Genomic DNA, 18,510 nt, shown 5'->3' with positions numbered 1-18,510 from the left:
GTGTTGTTATTTCCCTCTGTCTCTTGGATTAAATTTATCTCAATCAACCAATTTTTGACAAGCAAAAACGATTGTATTTGGAGTACATCTTAGAATGTGTTGTTTGTCCTGACCAGAAGAACAGCAAGGAGAAATCTTGATAGATTTCTGTAATGGAAATGAAACAACACACAGAAATATGAGGAAAAAATTACACCCATTAAATACATCTAGACTGATGAATGATATGATGGCTGCCTATTCAAGTTGGAAATTTTACACATGATTGAAGCTTTATTTAGTCTAATGAAATGTGCTTCCTGAATGCTGCATCTGAGTGACGGCGTGACCTAGAGCACAAAAGAAAGCATTATGTGATTAGACTGAGATCATTCTCATTTAAAGTCATTGTGATATGATTTTAAGTTTTTAATTAGGAGCATATACTTTTGTGTCCATTGCCTCTTTTACTGTGAATACCTTTTCAGATCTTGTCCTTCCACAGGCTTTTTTGAAACTCAGCACGGATTAACAGCAAAGAGGTTTGGAGTTCATTGATCCTTTTATTTTTTTTTCCCCTGTGAATAGTAGGGAGGGCGGAAACTGATCTTTCAGAATAGGCTCATCTTGTGTTGAACTCCCAATATGTTCCACAGTACATTCTCTAAATTTTCTTTACTTTGGAATCCAACTTTAATCACTTTTTTCTTTTTTTTTACCTATGAAAATATTGATAGTCACCTCCTTTAAATTATTGAAATTGTGTTTGTGTAATTGTGAAGCCACCGGTTCTAGATACATTCCTTCAGACTCTTTAGCTCTGGTAACTGGCATTTCATATGAGAACTGTGGCGTTGTGCTGCTTTACATCAGCTAGGACTGGTGTCTAGATCTTCTGCACCCCACACTTCCTTCCTCACTTCACCTTTATGAGCTGAGCCTTTACTTTGAAGCTGTTTTGTGAACCAAGATGGAAGGCAGAGAGCCACATAGAAAACAGAAGTATTTTGATTAAAGGTCATTAAATCACATTTGTGCAAAATTTAATGTGGTTCAAAATACAATTTTATGAGCTATTGAGATTTCTGGCACCGTAAAATGATTTTGTTAATGGGTTTCAGCAGTTGTGACTTCAGGTAATGCTAAAAAGTAATTGAAGGGGGAAGTAAATGCAAAGGGTCATTTTGCTTCTCAAGCCCGCAGCACTTTCCTTTCCTAGTTGGAGAGCATTAGTAGGGGTAAGCAAGCATTAAACAGACTCGGTATGCTCTCTTTGTGTGAAAGAGCTCACGACAGACCCCATATTTTTAGACGAATATGAACTTGCTGACCACAATCCTGAGTTTTATCTTGTTAGCTGGGTTGACTGATGAACACTCAGGACCAGACAGATGAGCCAGACACTAAATCTATCTACTGTATGTGTTCAGACAGACTAAAGCTTTATCAATTACTTCAATCACTTCAGGAGCAAATTCTATAGCTTTCCATTACCATAAATTAGTGAATTTGGAGCCTGTAGCAATTTAACAACCTCCTTGATGAGACAAGTGAAGGTATGCATGTACCTGTAAGTACCTTATTTTGTGCCCCTGTGAAAGATTCACGTCCCATTATCTTTTAACACCTTTTTATTTCTGCCCTTAGTTAAAGTTTGAGAGAGCAAAAGAGGGAAGCCAGGAACAGCCTCCCTGTGAAAGGTTTAAAAATGTCTCAATTTGAAATTTAAGGTCATAAGTCTCTCACATCATTTTTTTTAACTTGAGATGTGGATATCCTCCTGCTCATTTTTTTGCTCCCTTCTATGGAGAAAAGTATAAAGCTAAAAAGAGGATATTAAAAGTGCATGTGCTAATCAGAATAAAATCCAATGCTGAAACAGACGAAATAAACGTTCTTTTCTTATAGGAGACTTCCCCATATTTATGTTTTATTTTTAATTATTATATTATTATTTTTTTGCCTCTCTCTATGCATTCAGTTGTGCTTCACGGAAACATTTATGGCTAAGGAGATTCAGTTCACCTCATCACTGTGATCACTTGTACGTATTGCAGGCTCAGATCAGATGTGCTCAGAATCCTTTCATTTTTTTCCCCTTTGAGTGCTATGGATAGAAGAATTACGTCATACTTAACAAATAACCAAATACTGTAGCTGAAGGTCTGGAGATTCCCAATCTCAAAATGCGGGATGATCTGTTTCCCACTATTAGATCACCTTAGAGATTCCCTGCAGTTACTGTCTGGCTCGAATTTCAAAGCATAAGGTTTAATAAACCACTGCAAAACTCACATTAGCATTCATAATTATGACAAACTCAGATGTTCCTAACACCAGCAGAGATCTGTGACTCCTTTTGGAGCCTTGCTGAGATAGATGCCTGCTTGTTGTACTTGTGCAGCTTTTCAGCCCTTGGCTCCCAGGGATAAATGAAACATGATGGCATAATTTTCTAGAAACCTTTGTATTTTCATCATCACAATTTTGCCTTCATAATTTTTAGCTGTCTTAGCCTTTGTTTTCTTTTTCCTTTTGTGACCATAGTAAGTTTGTGGACTGGTGTGCACTGATAGCTCTTGGTCTCAGAAGTGACTCAGCAGTGTGGCTGCAAAGAGTGAATTGCTGATAAAACATGAGGAAGAGGGTGTATGTGAAAAGTTAACGGAGCACATTTAAAGGTATGCAGTGATTGCTTAACTTTATCAACAGCAAGTTCTTTCATTTGTTTTCCTTCAAATGATTTTTTGTGGTTTATGAAGCAATCATTTTCTAGTAATTGGAGAAGTTTGGGTACATTCTCTACTAGAGTAAATGACTGGTATAGATTTGGAGCAGCTTTTGTGCATTATAAACCTGTCAACAAATACTATTTTTAGGCATGGCATAGTGGCTAACCCTGAAGAACAGTTGAGGAGGAGGAACGATAATGTCTATGGGACAAATTACACATCACAAATTAATTATATGTAGCCCTTGGCACAACAAACATGAATTTTGGGCATGACCATAATACGTGCTTTTGCTGCCAACAATTATCTGTTTAAGTCGTGTCTTGGATAACGAGTGGATCTTGTGATGTTATGTTAAACGCATGGAATATAATAAGTGGACACCTATGGTTTTAAGCTACATAAGTATTTGGCTGTGAATACACTTCAGGTGCATTTGGAGGAGGATTTGGTTTCCAATACTAATTGCAATGTATGAGTGGTATAGTTTCCATAGATTTCTGTGGGCTTTTGGATTGAGTCCTGGTTCCTGATCTCATACTTTGCTTAGAGAAGGTATCTGAGAATATGCAGACCAAGTATCCAAGAGGCTGGCAGTGCCAGAGATTTTAAAGGACCGCAGTAAGGCCCTTTATTTATAAGCTAGAAGACATCCCCAGTGTATTGTAAAATCAGGCAGATGATGATTAGTTTCCCTTACTGAAAATCACGCTGAGGAAGAAGTAGGGTCACGTCCTTCCGTACACTCCCCATTGGCTGGTTGCAACATTGCTCTGCTGTAGAAAAGCTGAAGGTGAGAGTACTCAAAGTTTTAAGTTTTGGGTTCATGGACTGTGGGAAAACAAGTTTTATAGCCTTGTAGATATCCTCTGCTGAAATGTGACTCTTGATTACTGTAATTTTGAATGATTTTTTGGGCTATGTGAACCACATACTGACCCAAGTTTAGCCAAGTAGTGAAGAAGAACTGTGCTTCTTCTTAGGGTGTTTCTGAAATTTGTCAGTTCTGCTCACACTCCTCGAGCCTGAGGAAATGAATGAAAAGTGGTTTCTAGGGATATTCCACAGATAATTATGAAGAAACTCACAGCCTCACCACAAAAGAAAAAGGAATGCATTTTTGCTCACAAAAGATTACGATAAGGATATAGTTTAAAAACACACTGCTGTTTTTTTTTTCTTTTTCTTTTTCTTTTTCTTTTCCTTTTTCTTTTTCTTTCTCTTTTTCTTTTTCTTTTTTTGTCATAAAGTTTGTTTCAGGAAATTCTGGATCTTAGTGGGAATCTTTTGAAAAATATTACATTTTAGGAATTTATAATGCTGTATTATCTTTTCACAAGATGAGAATTTTATGACTAGCTTCTGATATGCTTAATTAAAGTATTTTAGGTAATAAAATTCAGTTATTTTTTTCTACGGTGAAGATACTTCCCTCATCATTTTTAATTACATAGTTGTGTAAATGTGGATAATGGAAGAATGTAGAAATATTTCTGTACAAATAGATGTAATAATTATGGCTTAAGGTTATATACATTACAAGTAAGGAATTCATCATACATTTAAATATGTAAAGGGATGCTCTGAAAGTAATGCCTCCTATTTTACTGTATTGTCTGACAACATCAGAGATGGATGTTGATAGTATGGCAGTAGAGACTGAACCTTCCCATCAGTATTTCATTACATTTTATTGCCATGTGGTAGATGACAGCAGAGGGACAGTCTGACATGACGGCGTTTGACGTAGAAGTACTCAGGGACCATGCAGAAAAAATGGCCCCTGTTGACATTCATTGGCATTTGCTGAATGTTTATGGAGACGAAAAGGTGGATGTGAGACAGTGAGATGGTGAGTAGTCTGTTTCAGCAGTGGTGACACTGATGTGAAAGACAAGCAACATTCTGAATGGCCATGCACTGCTGTCACACCCTGAAATGATGAGTGTCTTGATCAGCTTGTCTGTGCAAATCAGCTAATAGTGGTGACTACACTGAAAAATAGTGTTTTATACATAGGAATTCACTCTATCAAATAATGTTATTGAGCTCTTTGTATCTGTTGTAGTTTGCATGGAAATAAACAGGAGACATTATTTTTGGAGCAAATTATGTATTGTAGAAGCAGCTCTGGTGCTGATTAAATAATGTACAGTGGAATGACACCAGCTTACATCATCAGTATCTGGCCTCCTGAAATTCAGATAACTCATTAAAAATACAAGTTGTGGTGATGGGAAGAAAAGTATTATATCGTATAGCAGTGAACACGAGAATGGCTGGCAAAAGAATGGTGTGCTACCAATGAACTAGATAGTGGACAGATTTAGAGTGTTCCAAAACACATGCGAAAAGTCCCTTCTGTTTACTTTTTTCACTAATTTACTGTGACCACAAGCCATGTGCTTCAGTTCCTGTCTGAGAAAAAAGGCTGGCTAGGCTGTACTGTGGCTTAGTTGAACTTAGATCTAACTTAAATCTAAAAGCAGCTGGACCTTACTTAGGTCTAATGTGACATAGCTCATCACTGTGCATTCCAGAACTATGGACCATATACATCATTTATTGTACAGCATACAATAAGAGACTCATCCTACAGCTATTAGGGCTCATGGGAAAATTCTTGACTACTGTCAATTCTGTGATTCTGTGATTTTGTCGAGGAACAGCCTTGTGACAAGAGCTGGCACCTTCCTGACAGGCAAATCCTTTCACACTGCGGTATAATGCATGCTTTGAAGGCCCAAATTGGTGGTGGTCCTGGCTTATCTTTCAGTAGATGCTGATCTTTATCACAGAATCATAACAAACTATTCAGCAGAGCTGGAAGGGGTGAGAGGAGACTTTGGCTTCATTTAGAACAAGTCTGACATGAACATTAAGATATTCCATACTTCGAGTGGCTGGCCTTTTTTTTAATGTCAAATTTTCAGATGTGTAAAAACCTCAGTGTTATACTCTGTTATACTCTCTATATATAGACCTACTCCATTGCACTGGAAAAAGCAAAGAGTGCATTTCAGTGAGATACTCAAATAACAGGCTTTTAATTCTTATAGTTTGGATTTTGAAATAATAGCATTCTGTTGAATTCTTTTATAGCTACTGCTGAAAATAATGGATTTATGAAGCAAATGATGTCTGTTCTAGCATAATTTCCCAGGCATATGTGTCTTTGCCTCAGTAACTCCCAATCCCCTTGATTCACAGTCTGAGTAGCGATAATTCAAATGTGTTCAGTGGCTGGAGGAAGGTGGGGCAAAGTGTTATCTCAGAGCTGTGATATTTGGCTTCCAGTGGACACAGAAACTTGACACAAATCAAATGTCAAACTAGCTGATAGTAGACAGGAAGGATTAGTGTTGACACAGCATACCTGACCCCTACCAGCTGTGAAACCGTGTTTAAATACAGCCACGTCTGTCTGAAATCACCCCGAGTGTAGGAGCAGTAGAAACTCGAGGTGAAGATATAGGAGACGTGGTGCATTAGGACATTCTCGTGCCTAATTGGGTTGACAGCTCAGTCTGGATGGAGGACAGTGTTTATTTACTCTTTGTTGTGTGATGAGCAACTAGAAAGATATGCCTGCTTTAGCCCATGCTGATATTGGTCCTAACACTGTCTGGCTCCAGCTGCTGTAAACCAGGACAATACAACACAAAAACTTCCTATTCACTGTCACTTCTAAGTCTGTCCTGGCAAAGATATGCAATGACCTCAGACCATGGTTGGATCTAATAAGGAATTTATCTTCATGGAAATGTGACCTCCTGCTACCAAAAGGCTACAAAAATACAAGTAACAATGGCTAAATGAAGATAAAGGTTTATCCTGGCCAAATCCTGTTGGATTTTCTAACCAGTTCAACCCCTGTGTGTGAAAAAGGGTGCTGTCTGAAGCTTTTAAAAAAGTTATCAAGGTAATGGTTGAAAAAACATGCTATTATTATTGTTTATGTAGGTGCAAATTACTGGCTTGATTCTCTTGCCTTTGAAATGATGTTGGCAGACATTCAATGCCAGTTTTCAAATTCCAGAACCCAGTTTGGTCACATGAACAGAGCTTCAGGAATTTTACTTTTTTGCTGAGGAATTAGTTTTTTCTCTTAAGTTCTACCATCCACACTAAGAGCTCATACTGTGCATGTAGTTTTAATCTTGACTTCAATATATTTTACTGTGGCTAGCTTTTAGTTACAGTTTAATAACTTCAGTCTTACTTTGCCCCAAGCCATATTATAATGAATAAAAAGCTTTTCCTGTGATTTACTTGAATTTATACAGCTGCCCTTGAAACAGCTGCATAACTTTTCCTACTGACTAGGAAGGAAAGCAGTTTAATCTATATCCAATGATCAGCTGAATTCTACTTCCAAATTCTATTTTGCCAAAAAAATACAAGGAAATGAAGCCAGATTTGTAAAGATGCTGATACTGTGCTTCATACTGATATCCCTTAAAGTTACACTGGACCCCAGAAATAACTGAGTAGCGATCACATTTCTGTAGGGCTCTGTTTGGCAACTTGTACAATGAAATCTTCAATATGGTGAGAGCACAACAATAATAGCTACTTCCCAATTTCCAAACTTAAAGAATGAGCAGGTTTGAGAAGAAACTTGCATCAACCGTGGAGTATCTTATAATTGCGTGCTGCAAGGTTCTTCCTGTGATGCAAGTAGCACAGTCACTGCTGAAAGGAATCCTCTTGAGAAACTGCAAATAGATGTGATCCAGCAGCTGCTCAGTCAAGGTCTGCAGAGATGTGACAAAAACAAATTTGCAGAGTCTGTGCAGGATGTAGCAAACTCAGAACGGGTACAGCTTCAAGCCTTTGGCTCTGTTCATTTTATTTCTAGCATCTAAAATTGAACTGTAGCCAGGCGCCTATATGGATTCCAGCTGACCAGGGGCCTAGGATAATGAATAATATGTGCTGTGTGGGAATCTGCCTACAAAGCGAAGGATTGCAAATTGGATGGAAGAGGCAGGAGGCCAATAGTGTGAAGCTTAGGGAGCACATGGTTTGAACACAACTGTGAAAGCTAAGACAACTCATCAGTTTGTGAGACTTTCTAAAGAAGAGCTCAACTTCATCTTAAAGAACGGGATCTTCTCCAGAATTCAAGGCACATGAAAGGCATTAACTTATAATTCCTAGTAGACTTCTGAGTACCTGTTAATAATTATGGCTGACCTTTTGGCCTTAGAAGCTTTGAATTACCTGGTGCTAAACATTTTAGAAACATTTTTTCAGCATATGATGCTGAAAATGAAAAGGTATGTTGATTAATACTTCTGCATCTTGACAAGTATGAATGAAGTATACATTTTTTTCTTGTTCAGGATTAGCAAATATCAGACTGAAATAAAGAACAATCATTTTAAAATAACATGTTTAAAATAAGTCTTGTAGAAAAAGAAAAAAAGTAGTAAGAAGCTCTTGTCTGAAATCATATCGTTAAACAGAAATATTACTAAAAGAACAATTTTTAGAAAAGATGAGGAAGATCAGTTTTCCCAGCCAATCTAGTAATGAGGAGACTGTTCAAACAAAAACAAATGAAAATAACTACAACAAAATTGCATAGCATTTGTTTCAGTATTAAAAAGGTAAGCAAAGAAAGAGCAAGACAGATTAGATCCTAGTGTGGAGAGTGAGCTCTGTATTTAAAAAGATTATGGCATGTAATAAAGCTGAAGCTCCCAGCTGAATGTAGAGAGAGTGTGCTGCAGTGAGTCCTGTAGTGAACCTTTTATTCATTATAGCTCTGAAGAATTTCAAATCAGTTCCCCATTCCAATATAAAGGAGGCTTAAATGTAGTGTTCTTGTAATATATATTCAGTTAAAAGCCCTCCTCCCAGCTTTTCTTTGCCAGAATGAGGTAAAGAATCTGGATATTTTAGAACTAATAAGCCAAGCAGTAAAACGGTGCACATTTGTATCATGCCTGATGAAGTTTTGGGAATGCACCCAGAGAAGTCTTGGCTTCTTCTGCACAGATGCTGATGGATGGACATGCTAGGACTTTATTCATTTGAATTACTGTTTCTCAAGCCTTGGCAAATGTCATCTATGAAAATTCAGTGAGAAGCAAAGGCAAGAAGAGCTTGACTTCAGTTGTTGTTCAAAACCCATCTACAGAATGACAATTGGGCAACCTACCCACCTGCAAACTGACAAGACCTGAACAACAGAAAGTGGGAAAGGAAGCAATGAAGAAATCTTTGTTCAAGGCCTCTGTTCAAATATCTAAAAATCTTTGACCTCCACTTGCATGGGAGAAAAATTTAAAAATCCAGTATCTCATGGTAGTGAGAAATTAGTGTACTACAGAATAACATCATACTAAGAAATTCCAGAAGGAAAAAAATAGAGCTTCAAGTTTTGTTGATTATATATATTTTTTTAAAAAGCCAATTTAAAGTACAATAACATAGTTCCCATCAAGTATTTCTGCTCCAAGCTTTCTGGAAGCCTCTGTATGTCAGAAATGTGAGACAGGCACTTTGCACCCCCTCCTCTACTACAACTCAGACCTTTCTGCAGCAGTACTGTGGGATTAGAAAGTTAGTCTTCCGCATATAAAGACCTTAGATTCATTCAGAACCCCTGTATGCTAATTAATGAAGTATAGTAAAAAGAGTAATTAATATCCTTTAAATATTCTGGATGCTCTCTTTATATATAGTGCGTTAGAAAATTTGACTCTAATATGGTAGGAAAAAATAAAGGAAATTTTTACATTATTAATGCGATACGAAGTATAGTCTTTTGCATTAGATTTAATTCTTACAGCGAATATCCACACTGTGTTTGTGACATTTTTAAAAGCCTGGATAGAGTCACTCTAAAGTGGGTGTTTGTGAAGTTAATAGAAAATTCTGGACCTTCAACTCTGATAAATGTAACTCTTGAGTACTATGAAAATTTTCATTTTCAGGGAAGCCTTGATATTTTATGGGAAATTTTTCCAGCTGAAAAATTTTACTGGCTCTGATATCCATTCCCCATTATGGATTCTGTTTGGAAATACCTGTGAAAAACAGTATATCTGGTTTCAAGGAAATGAGCAGGAATGCATAGATGAAAGCACTATAATTGAGGACATCCAGATCTGTTCTTACAAAAATGCTTGATATTTACATGGTCCGTTGCCTACATGTGCTGAAGAACAATGCGAATATAGAAAGTAAAACTCCAACAGAGTGAGAGTTAGCCAAGAAATTCAGCTGCATACGACCTTCAGAGCCCAAACACTTGGAACACATCTGCATTACCTGTCGAATTGTGCCGTTTGCAGTGCGACAGATTTGGTGCTAGAACTGCTAAATATAATAATGGAGGCATATGAAGCATTTCAATCACAGCAAAGGAATACTTTGGTATTTGTGAACAGAATTGTTTGTGTTCAGAATTAGCAAGATGCTTTACAGATGCCATTCAGAAAAACAAGGCAATTCACTTGCTCTTCTGCAGAACGTTCTCTTAAAAATTCTTTACGGTGCTTTAAAAGGATGGGGTGAGAAGAAAATATATATTATTCCTGAGAATCACTGTGATATTCAGGAACATGTGAGGAGCTTGTTTATTTGACATTTAATCAGCAAGGTGTCTGTGTAAGGAGGATACTGGCAGGAAGCTGAAAAAGACTGTGAGCCTCTGTTTAGACCTTTTACCTATGCAGTGGAAACAGTGTTCTGTACTCACACCGTGTGCTGCATCTCAATCACAGATGTTCTTTCTGTGTCTCTTTATATTTCTTAGTTGAGGAAAAGAATACTTAATTTCATTGTGGTCATATGAGATTTAACTCAATATTAAATTTTACAGTGTTACTGATATGTGCAAGGGGAGAGATCTTGAAGCGCTAAAAATTATTAACAATGCTTATTGATTACAAGAATCTTTGGAATCCTATATTTCTGAACTTAGTAACTCTGAAAGATGGTGGTGAACTATTACTGAATGCAGGCTCTCTCTTCTCACTGGGAAAGCTATGGCCATTCTTGCTCAGTTCTACAGAAAGATTAAGACGTTCTAAAAGAGAAATAATTCCTTCTCCATCTTCCTGCAGTTTTGCTCGGTGGATTGCAGGCTTAACTTTTTAGTCTGACTTATATATATTTTCTTCATGCAGCTCTCATTGGGAACTATATTTAAATATGACTTGGTTAAGTAGTGAAAACTATGATTCTCACTGAGGGCATGACTACATCCTCATGGTGTTAAAGCAGGAAGCTCTCAGTGAGCTGGTTCACAGCTCAGTAAAAAACATCGTGTGTGTGTCTTTTGGAAAATTCACATTAACATGATGCTTTGGGTCTGTGTCTCTTCATTATTATTTACTGTGTTAGAAATATCACAGTGATATAAATAAGTATAAATATGCCACTTCTGGCTCCATATATATTATTTCAAGCTAGCTTGAAAATTTCTGTGTGATGTGGTGTTGCACATTACTGGATTAGATATATGATCCTCTACATGGACCTGAAGTAATTTAGGTTTCACCTCTATATTAAATTCCTTTTAGCTGTGTGTAAAGAAATTGGATGACTGTAGTCAAACATTTATGTAGTGGTTCCTCTGGATATTCTTGGTCTGTGTTCATCCTGCACACCTAGCTATTGTGATGAAGTTAGGAATTTAATTACATAGGTAGCCTTCTGTGAGTAGATGTGTCCTAAGGAACTCACTGTTGTGTTCTCAACTGTATAGACATCCATCTTTCTAACTTAAATACAGTGGCCATTGATCCAGGCCTCCTTGTCCAGGGTATTATGCGATTCATCAAAACTATTTCCACAGCGGCAAAAATAATCTGAAGAAGAGGCTAAAATACATATTTACATGTATACATGTATGAGTGTACAGCAGTGTATCTGTGGTGCAACTGGAGATTCGCATCCTACCTTTCTGTTTGTCTACAGTTTTCACATACAGAAGTCCCATTGTAATTGCTTTGGTCTTTTAGAGTGTTTTATTTGATCAAATCTGGCACAAAAGTTGTTAATTCTGAATTCATCTGGAAATATGTATCCACTTGAGCCTCTTCTCTAAACATTAGATCTTCAGCTTTTGTTGAGCTCCTAGTTGAAGTCACCACCAGATTTCAGTTCTGTGGAAAAAGCACTTGTAAATCTCAAATAGTCAGTAATTGATCACAGTCTGGAATTGTAAAACTCCATCTAAATGTCTGAAATAGCTTACATTTGTGGTATGGTATGTGGTTTCAGTCCAGGTCAAGGAAAAGAGAGGCCTTAGAGAATACGGAAGTCTTAAGCTTTCCACTAACAGAGTGGGTCAAGGGATAGTATAGTTGAAGCATCCCATCGTTAATGCTATGTGGTGAAATCAACTGCTTTTGACCCTCAGTATCTACTAGTCACAGGAGGCAAATGTTCCTTTTGTTCGTATCCTGAGCAAACTGCTTGATTCTGTCTCTCCTTTATATTTTATATTTTCCAATAGCTACAATGGCAATGTAGTTACCAAGTTCACCTTGATCAGCTATGATCTATCAATGCAGATTTGACTGCATTTTCCCCAAAGGATCGTTTTGAAGACAAAAGATAAGTAGCTTCCTTCCTCCCCACTGCCACCTCACTATAACCTCCACCCTGGTAAGCGAATCAAGGAGATCCAAACCTCTCACTGATGCCTGCAATATGCACTGCTGAATGAGCAGTGTACTCAAAAGTGAGATTGTTTGGGTATTTGAGAAGCTAAATGCTGAATTAGAAAATGAAGTTTAAGTTTCATGCTTTAAAAAGAGTATAGCACAGCTCAGACAAGCTAAATGTACAGACAGAAGAACGAATGGGGCTTATCTCTGAAGAGGTGCATTCATTTACTGTGGGTGTATTTAGTTATCCTGTCTGAAAAGACTTCTCATAAATCCCCTCCCTCATTGCAAAAACATGACCCTTTATTAGCACAGGTGATGATCAGGCCCTGAAAGCTGCAATAAAACTGAGTAAATGGAAGGTTCAAAGAGTTGTTGCTGCTCTCTATTTTTTCACCAGTTTCTGGGAAATAATAGTAATTTGGAAAAAAACAACCACCTTTGCTGAAGAACTGACAAGCAATAAAGGGCTTTCAGCCAGTGGTCACACTGATATTCGCTCCAGTGTAGCAGTCTGTCAAACAGATGAGGAGGATAGTGGTCTAATTAAAAAAAAAAAAAAATAAGAGTAATATATGGCTGATTCCAGCCTTTAGATTTAGTAGAGAAGAGGAGATAGTGGTTATTGTTAATGCCACTTAGGGGTAAACCTCTTTCTTGGCAGTAAACGTTGAAGGATGCCTCCAGAGAAATCCAGTTGTTAGAATGCCACAAAGTATCTGGTGGAGTACCTGCATTCCAGATGTATGTATCTGCACCACTCCATCTGCTCAGCACATCATGTTCTCATAGTGGCTTTGGAAAGGGTACAGAAAGTTATAGTTTACTTACTGATGATTATAATTTTGCACCTTGTAGACCACCTTGGCCTTCTTTGACCTGCAGGCAAAGCCTAACTTATTCCTGAATTCCTCTGAGTTTGGTTTAGTAACAACATTCTTCTGCTAGGGAAAGGATGGGATCAGTTTTTTTCTTAGACCGTGGTAAATCAAGAGTAGGTCAGTGGAGTTACACAGTCCAGGAAGAAGAGGGGTGAGATCAGTCAAACCTCAAAGGTTCGCATGATGCTGCTGTAGCAATGTTCTGCTCTGCAAAGCTGAGCTCCTTTGCACTGGAAGCTGCCTGTTTTTCATCTGAGCATTTCTTAGTTCATTTAAAGAGGGAGAGTGGATGAAAGGGAGAACAAGGGAAATCACCAATGTGGCAGCTGAGGACAAACACCAAAACAATGGAGATGCATATCAGTCCTCTCACTTCAGAGGATCAGATCTCATTGACTGTGCATACCTCTAATTAATGGATGTAAGGACTGGTCCGTGTGCCCAAGGCCAAACAGTTCACACTACATCTATGTCAGAGCAGACTGGTTGTGTTTGTATCTTAGAGCATTTGAAATGGAACTCACCAGAGCACTGTGGAGTGCTCAAGGGTCCTGCAGCAAAATTAGAATTTTGAGTGAGTTTTTTTTCAAGTCTGTTAAGATATTACTGCAGAACAATTGAGGTGACCAAACCAAGTCTGGTATCTTCTGCTTTTGGGAGCAGTCCCCAAAAGGTATTTTGCTAGTGTGTTGTCTGGGTCTGGTATTGGAGTCCAGAAACAATCAGAGAGTTAACTGTCAGTTATTTATTATGTATTCTTCGGGTGGTTTGTTGTTGTTGTTGTTTTATGCTCATTTCTAGGGACTCTTTTATTAATCTAAGTAAACACATGCCTAAATATTGTGTAGAAAGTTTCTACTCTACTGCAATTTCCTTGACCTGGATTCTGTGCAATGCTGCAGGAAGACCTTTCCATTTACACATGGACACAGCCCTTCAAACAAGAGCCTTCTCACACCTCCAATGATGAGCCGAGTCCAGCTATGACCAACTGTGATGTTTCTGCGCATTCTAGCTTGCTTAACAAGATCAGATAGGATATACCACCCTTATTCACTAGGGAGCTATTTTTAGTCTCATCACTGTGTTTTCTTTTTCTCTTTTATATTTTCATGTAGTTTTTCTGGCTGTCACAGGTTTTGTTTTGTTTTGTTTTGTGAGGCACTGGGTAATCTCATCAAAGAAAGTCTCATAATGGTTATTATTAATCTTGGATATCAGACTGTGCTCCTGTGTTTCTGTTGACATTGACAGTATATGTTGACATTCTGTCAGTATATATGACTTAAAGGATGGTGCCTCTGATAGAAAAGGAATTGGTTTACTACGCATTGAGTAGTATCACAAGCTTTGATGAAATCTGAAGGAAATTTGTCATGATTCATCCTCAGTTTTTAAGAAGACAGGACTCAAACAGATTCATGCAAAGGAGCACCTGTCCTGCTATTGAGCATTTCTCTCGAGAGCAGTATTTGCCTATGTTTGTTGCTCTAGGAACGAGTTTGAACATAGATCACTTTTTAAAAACAACACAAGAGATGACAGAATCTGCTATGGGAACTCTTCTGTCACAAAGAAAATTATATTTGCTCTACAAACATTGAGTTCTCCCACTTTTTAGGGACTGGATGCCACTCTCTGAATCATTAAAAAAAAAAAAAAAAAAGAGACCTTTCTCTTGACTCTTGAGAATCTAAAGATGTGCCAAAATATACACAGATTTCATATTTTCCAGTAGCTACAAATCAGACCGTTTCTCTCAAGAAAATCCTATTTTAGAATAGTCTCTTAGGTCACTTTATAAGTGCAAAGTGAACCAACTTTAGAAAGTAAAATAATTTGCCTTATAGGGTGAAAGTCACCCCTTCACTTGTAGCCTTTGAATCATCTGTCCTTTAAGGAATGATTTCTGATGAAGACTTGTGCTCTCACTTCTACACAGCAGTGCTCTGTTTCAAAATGCTGCCCTCCCTGGTGCATGTACATGTATTTGCAAATGAACATCGGCACTATGAAACCCCTGTATTACAAGATATTTCATCATCTTATATTCCAGTTCTTCTGTTGTCTGGCTTCTTATGTTGTGGATAGAGCAGCTTTGTTAACTTTTTGTTTCTGTTCTGGTTCTTGGTTTTACATTTCTTCCCCTTGTAATAGTCAGTACAATAGGGATTTTTTTAAGGCTGGACAAAAAGGAGGATAAAAATGGAGAGAGACATTCTTTGAATCCCAGAGGCTACTTATTTCTGTCTGAACTGAATAAATGGCTGCATATAAATGTGTTTCTTCTTCTTTCAAAAAAAATGGTTGGCTTTTTTCTACTGACCCTGGGTGAGTCTGGAGTTACCTGAAATTGTTTATACCCGTTCAGAAACTGCAAGCTTTCCCACCTGAATTCCTCCCCTGTCAGCTGGAGGGGGCTTTCAGGTGGGTGTTTGTTTCATTGCGTCTCAAAGAGATCAGTTCCTGTGCTGAAAGACAAGCCCAAGACAATGTTTTACTGAGCAGAAGATATTGTGAGGGACCAATTATCACGTAAGCGGTTCTCACGGCTTGGGCTGGTACAGTGTGCCAGGTTGCACATTAACTTCTTTCACTGCTTTTTACCCAGTTTACTCAACATTCTCAAGTGGTGGCTTTGTCAATTGTTTCTCCTGCAGATATTTTGACAGATGATAGCCCCTTGATGCCAGTTTATTCCAGCTAATAAGAAATAGGCCAACGTGAAACTTTAGACCAAGTGACTGCTCTCAGGGCGTGGAGGAGAGGTAGAGTTGGTTCTGTTTTGAAATAGCTATTAATTTTCATCTGACAAATAGATCTCCCAACCCTGATCTTGGGATATTTTCTGTATGTACTCATTTAAAAACAAACAAAAAATACCCAACAGTGACTTTATTCTCCACAACACCATGCTTAAATGTCCTCTGATGAGGGTACATTTAGGGTGTATGTTTGAGTCATATGAGTACAAATGTATTTCAAGAAGATTTATAGTCTTTCATCGATTCCAAAGGAATGTATAATGACCAGGCAATTTTCAATGTAATTTTCCAATATAAATCTCACCAAAATGCTGACACAGTGTTATTAACACTCAGGGCTGGTATTGCTACAAAGTGAAGAGATTTATGTGGAGAATAAAGCTGGCATCCTGTGAAAGCATCTAGGGAGAACTCCATACAAAGTGGAGCTTGCTAATTCATGTAGCTGTGTGTTAGGTTATAAGCTTTCTGTTGTATGAATATTGCATTGATTTATGAACTGTTTTTTCTTCTTTTGATCACAGATGCAATAGTGAAGGATGACTGAAAGTGGGGAAAAAAATCACTTTCCATTTTTTCCAGATCTGAATTTTAACTGTCTTAAGTATTTTCCTTTAGTTTAATCCCGTTAGATGCTGAATGCTTTCCTCAGTCTCAAAACAATGTAGGAGCTGGACTCAGGCAGGGCTTATTGTTTCTCTTTCACCCTTTTGTATTTTTCCTTTTTTTAAATAAGAAGTGACAACAAAGGCCTGAAAAAATGATGCTTAGAACTGAATCATTTCTTAATGCCATGCATCTGTGTATCCTTGTATCGTTTTAATATTAAAACAGTACAGATTTTTGAAAAGATCACCTTTACTTTTATTTTAAATCAAGATGGAAAGATTAACATAGATGACATTCTTTCTTTTTTTGTTTGTTTTCCTTTCTATGTGTAGTTTCTAAGCTAGAGGACATATTTAATAGCATACAGAGAGTTGTTTTCTTTAGAAATTAATGAATACCAATAATAACGAGGAAGTTTATGTTTGAATTCCATTTTTTTTTTGTTTGCAGAAGCTAAGTTCTTTAAGCAATAGGGGACTTGTGATGTGATAGCAGAAGCTATCCTTTTCTTTCCATGCGTATTTGTGCAGATGTGTATGTTTCTTGAAGTCTTCACTACAGCCTGCAAAAAACAGTTGTACTGCTTAGATGATTTGGTCATTTCTCTTTTATAAAACTGTAATGGGAATTATTATTTGGAAGACCTCAAACCAGACATACATGCACAAGATAAGGGAGACTTTAAAGTGATGTGATTGCAAAGCCCAGGTCCTACAGTGCACCTCTAGATCTGCTCAGCACAGCAATGTTTGTCTGGTTGTGACCGTTGCCATTAAATGCAAATTCAGCTCCTGAAAATGCTGTTACTTATGCATGAATTTTGGCACTTTGTTTCCCATTATTGGCTATGAATTGTTGAGAGTCAAAAGCCAAAGGATGAGAACTCAGGTGCAAAGGAGTCCTGACCACATCATTACCTATTAAATTATTCAAGGCAGTCAGGCATGCATGTTTGTGCATGTTTGCCTGATGCTAAGCATGTGCTTAATACAGGCTCTTGGAGTTGGGAGATGGTCAGATGAGGAGAACAGCAAAGTTTACAACAAAATTCAGGTGCAGAGGCTCAGCTCTGAAATAACCCTCTCTGAGTTCAGTGGGAACTGATACAGCTTAGCACTGACCGGAATCAGGCTTTGAATACCTGCAGAACAAAAAGAGATGTCTGCAGAAGAGTCTGTTTAAGGATCTCTTATTTGATTTTAATTTCTGAACATAGTGAAATCTGGAGGATTGTTTTGTGAAATGTGGCTGGCCAATGGACCAGAGAGGTCCTACTCCCAGGGGCTCATAATCGCAATCAAAGAGAAAGTATATTGAAAAGGCTCCAGCAAGATAGACTTTAAAAAATCTCTTTTCTCACATATTTAGTCTGAACTAGCAATAACAACTTCGATGCGGGGCATTTCCTGAGGATTAATGACTGTCTGGGGTCATCATCTCCTCCCAGTTAGTTATTAATCCCCAGGAAATACTCTGTGCCTTGATCATTATTGCTTAATTAGCATTGAGAATGTGGGGGGTTTAGGTTTCTTTTCATGCATCCTGTGAATTGCTAGGGTGGAGGTTTCTTTCATTAACTTGCCCTTTTCAGTCTAGATGGGAGCGTGAGCTTTTCTTGCTGTTTGCAGGTTTGAGAATTTAGTCACAGGGTTAAACCTTTTCAAGCAATTTGAGTTCCATGTGAAAGCACCACTAACAGCCCACATCTGCAGTGCATCAAGAAATGCCCCTAGCCCTGCTGAGAAACACTGGATGGCACAGGCAGTAGAAGGAGTCTGGGAGCAGAGACTGCTGAAAAAGGGCAGGGAGAATTGGAGGTGGAGATAGAGGGAAGAAAGGGAAAAGGAGTGGAGGTGTGAGGCGCTTCCCATTTCAAGAAGGCTTTATTGACCACTGAGGAAATTCTCCTGTC

This window comes from Meleagris gallopavo, chromosome 2, assembly GCF_905368555.1.
Source record: "Meleagris gallopavo chromosome 2, MGAL_WU_HG_1.1, whole genome shotgun sequence".
NCBI classification, from domain to species: Eukaryota; Metazoa; Chordata; class Aves; order Galliformes; family Phasianidae; genus Meleagris; species Meleagris gallopavo.
This window is presented reverse-complemented; position numbering follows the sequence as displayed.